Below are 5,013 nucleotides of genomic sequence, written 5' to 3' on the forward strand. Positions count from 1 at the left end.
TTTAAGGCTCGACCGTGTTTTAAGGCTCGACCGTGTTTTAAGGCTCGACCGTGTTTTAAAGCTCCGACCGTGTTTTAAGGCTCGACCGTGTTTTAAAGCTCCGACCGTGTTTTAAGGCTCGACCGTGTTTTAAGGCTCGACCGTGTTCCGCCGATCGATCGATCGACGGATGGCGTCGTCGGGTCGTCGTACCGACTGTGGCAACGGCGGGCTGTCGGTCCCGTAATTCGCCACCGACAACGTACCGATAACATACTTTGATGTCGGACTGAAAAATCAATCCTTAGGCCGTCAACTTGACTTTAGCCGTAAATTTTATGGATGACATCCTCCGCAGACTCCAAATCTAATGCGAGCGGGCGAAAAAAAACAAGGCAGGCCGAAAAAAAACAAGGTTCCTACATTTTAGAATTTTGACTCAATCATTGTACAAATGGTTTGGATTCAGTGGGTACATCACATATACACAGCCAGCATCACATATCACTGCATCAAAGTAAGAAGCAAAACATTAAATCAGAGTCTTTTCTCGTCTCCTCTCTTCATAGTTATCTGCCATCCACCTTCTGGCATGGCAGCAGACATCTTTGCCCATTTTTGGCATATTGACCACTGTCAGAATGCAACAAAATTTCTTGTTTTTTTCCCAAATCAGGCGAAAATTCATGCGCGCGCTGTTATGTCATCCATGAAAATTATTTGCTGTGGCCTTAGTCGTAAAACAACAATTTTCTCAAATTGCATGCGCTGGGTACTTACCTCAAGAACTATAATAAAAGGTCCCAAGGACAAGAAACATCTGTAGTATACACCGCTTTAATTTACACTGCCCTTGCTTTACAAAGGAAAGAACCTAATGCGACGCATCTGTATTCCTACCCTATGCGGCGTTATAGACATCTACAAAGGTACCCAAACGAGTTTTTGGTCAAGAAACAAGACTTCGGTCACTTGTCATCCGTGGTGGTTCATTATGATAATTGAACATCAATAACGCAAGTAATGGTGGTCCATTAACGGTGATGATTGGCATTACATTACATTACAAAGTCTGCATATACTCACTCTAACATTAGAGGGTGATCTCACACATTGGAAGCCGGCTGTATGTTCAGCATAGTTTTATGACAGCCCCGTAGACTAACTTACTGGCTATAGCCTCCGGGCGGGTGGGAGTTTTGATACTGCGTTTTGTAGAATTTTTACTGCGTTCTTTTGACGGCCATCCTACAACCAGCCGCCCAGAGAAGGTTTGTACCCACCACAAGGGCTATACGTAACACTGTTTAAAGGAAATTTCGTACAGGCTGGAGCCATAAAACAGCGTACATCCTTCCATCAGCCTTACTATAGTCTGTCAGGCGGATCCAAGCAGAACCTACTACGGCGATCTTTGGAGGATAGCGGCGGCGAGACGACACTGTGCTAGCCGCCTCCTGGTGTAAGTACAACTCGGTCTGTATTTCTCAGTTTGAGTATGTATGGGTTTCAAGCTTACTCTATACAAGTCATTGAGATTTTTGTAACCATCATGTGCATGATCTTGGTTGTACTGTGAAAGGATTTTTCCGACCCAGCCAGCATGATATTGCTCACGCTATCGGCACTCCATTTCCTGTAAAGCATTGGCATAAATAGGGAGCATATCTAGCCTGGTATCCAGTCTTACGTGATTGGGGTGTTCTGGCAGGTTGTGTCTTCGGGGGCTCTAATAGCTTCCCCCGCCCAGTGCAACAGACCGTCCCGGTAGGAGAGTTACGCTAATAAGAGACAGTATGCTTGGGGATTTGGTTTCCCCCAACACGATCTCTCGTGAAATACACACCGGGAAACCTATGTGAGGCGGGCGGGCCAGAGCTCTTACGGCCCCGACCACGATCAGACTGGATACCAGGCTAGGGCATATACTGATATCGTGTAAATGTAGCATCGGTTAGCGTGTGTGTGACTGCTCCTGTTACCGCTCGCGCCCGTTTAAAGATAAAGTATTCTGTCTTTCTTCTGAACCTATGACATGATCCCGTCTAAAGTATTTCCCTAATCTGTGATGTTGTATCTTGTTCAGCTGTACCTGAATGTCCCACCCCAACAGACATCTACTTTAGGCCACAGCAAGTAAATTTTATGGATGACATCCTCCGCAGACTCCAAATCTAATGCGAGCGGGCGATGAAAAACAAGACGGGCCGAAAAAACAAGGTTCCTACATTTTAAAATTTTGACTTAATTCAGTTTTGATTCAGTGGGAACATCACATATACACAGACAGCATCACATATTACTGCATCAAAGTAAGAAACAAAACATGAAATCAGAGCGTTGTTTTATCTCCTCTCTTTATGGCTATCTGTCATCCACGTTCCAGCATGGCAACAGACATCTTTGCCCATTTTCGGCATGTTGACCACTGTCAGAAGGGAACAAAATTTGTTGTTGTTTTTTTTTTCAAAATCAGGCGAACATTAATGCGCGCGCTGATGTATTCCATAAAAATTACTTGCTGTGGCCTTAGCACTTGTCATGAAAGCGATAACCCCGGTGTGTCCTTTGGTAACGCAACCCTTTTCCGTCGTCAGTGTACAGCTCTCCTGAGATGCAATTAACGGTTTGACATTTTATGGGCGCTTTTCAACGATGCAAATCATTATTCCTTCTTCCCAGCGTTTCTGAAAACATCACGTTCGTGGAATCAACAATTAGTGAGCGATTAGCGAGCACTGGCCATTTACCTTACACTCTTGGTAAGATTTTCTAACCAGAGATGAAAAAATAACATCTTAAACTTTTAGTTCCCACTGTTAACTTTGTATGGCTATATGATATATCGCTTTTTTCTTCTTTTATTGTCGTCTAAAATTGGCGTATCTGTATACCTACTTACAATCATATAGTATTATAGTATACAGTTTTCCTTGCACATACATGTTCAAAATACACTCATTGTCAGATGCTATTGCGGACAGCTTTGAACTAAAGGTAGAAGCGTTTGAATCTCTGCACACTGTGACATATTTATGAGAATTTTTCACGGAAGTAATCTATGACAAACTATATTATACGGCCGGGACGACATTTACGTCATACACATTTGTCTTTTTTTTATGATCTGTCACTAGGAATCATAGACTAATCGGGAAATATGAAATGATTGATAATAAATTATTTTTTTTGCACCGGAAAGGTCGAATCTCGTTCAACCTTTCGTGTGTAACAATTTGTTTGTATTTGGGAAGTCGTATGAGGACAGTGGTCTGCACCTTTCTGTACCGCATGTAAAGCATTAGGCCACACCGACTTAATTTTATGGATGACATCCGCGCGCGCATTGATTTTCGCCTGTCGACCTAAAAAAAATCACGTCCACCGAGGCTCTAACCTACCCCTTAGGCCTGCGTAGTCCATGGTAGTCAGCGACAAAACGGAGCCGAGCACCCAGGCTACCGAAGCTCCACGACTCAAGAACTCAGTACATACGTACATACGATTCATAAATGCCACAAAAAGCCAGCATGTGCCGGCTTGTCGTATACGTCGCTAAGTACTGTCGCGAATTCACAATACCAACTTTGTATTCCTGTGGTTTAGTAGCATTTTTATTTTTGGCCGGAATTTTTTTATTCGCCCGCGCGCACTAGTTTGGGGGGTCTTCAGAGTATGTCATCCATAAAATTAAACCGGTGTGGCCTTAGGTCCAATCAACGCTGAGTAGTTTCCAACGTTATTTTTAGAAGATCGAAATGTTGGAGGAACTTCAAACGACGGACCATCAGGACATGCTATCTCGCCGAAGCTTGCAAACTCACTCCAGTGCGTAGGCCACACCGAGTTAATTTTATGGATAACATCCTCTAAAGACCCCCAAACTAGTGCGCGCGGGTGAATTAAAAAACTTCCGGCGAAAAATAAAAATGCAACTAAACCACAGGAATACAAATTTAAACCTGGTATTGTGTTCTTGAGTCGTGGAGGTTCGGTAGCCTGGGCGCCATTATTCAGAGTTACCACCAGCTCCGTACTGTCGACAACTACCATGGACTACCCAGGCCTAGAAACTCGGAGGACGTGGTCTTCTTTTTTTTTAGAACAGGCGAAAATCAATGTCATCCATAAATTAAGTCGGTGTGGCCTTACAGGGATTTAAAACTCACACAGATTGTATTTCAAGCCAAAGCATTTTACAACCATAACGCAAGCTTCATTATGACTGTATGGGTCTCTGACCTTCTATGTCAAAATTATGTGTGACCGACACAGTTTCATGATATGTACATGTTGATTACATGTATTCAATCATTAGCGTGATTGGATCATGAGTGATGCCCCATGCACCAACGTTAGATGGATGCTGCATGTAATAATGATAATAAAACACATTCCCTGACATCTGGAGATGAATTTCCCATCTGTTACGTTGCTTCTAGCAGGCAAACAATGTCACCGGAAGGCTTTACTCTTATGCCTAGGTCACATTTCCAAACCGGGGCCTGGTCGGGCTGTTTGTATAAACGGAAAATCAAGAATTCATATCAAGAATATACAGAAATAGTGCCCATGATTATTATCAACAACTTTTCCGTGTTTTGTTGTCTTTCATATCGTACTTTTCGTTCCCAAAAGCTGCCCGGCCGGGCCCCGTGTAGGAATTGTGACCTAAGCATTACTTTGTCACGGATGACGTTTGTCTTCGCAAGCTTCGGCAGCTCTTTTGTCTGCTCGTGTCGTCAGATATTCTTCAGACGTAGTCGCTATAATTGCTCTCTTATCTGACTTCACCCGATACAACAATTACGTACACGCTACGACAGTTACATAGTCGTTGGGTTATGAAATGGTCATCTTTATACGGGTATGACCACGCTGGTATTCTGGGATGATTCCGTACTCACCTCACGTGCTGCTGGTGACTACAGAGCCGTTGAAAAATCTGGGTGCCCAGAAGAGAAAATTGCTTTTTGAAGTGAAATAACGAGGCCAGTAGTTCATCAGAGAGGGCACGTCAGCTTGGTGCAAGCA

Source organism: Branchiostoma belcheri, unplaced genomic scaffold (assembly GCF_001625305.1).
Source record: "Branchiostoma belcheri isolate BF01 breed outbred unplaced genomic scaffold, Haploidv18h27 scaffold96, whole genome shotgun sequence".
NCBI classification, from domain to species: Eukaryota; Metazoa; Chordata; class Leptocardii; order Amphioxiformes; family Branchiostomatidae; genus Branchiostoma; species Branchiostoma belcheri.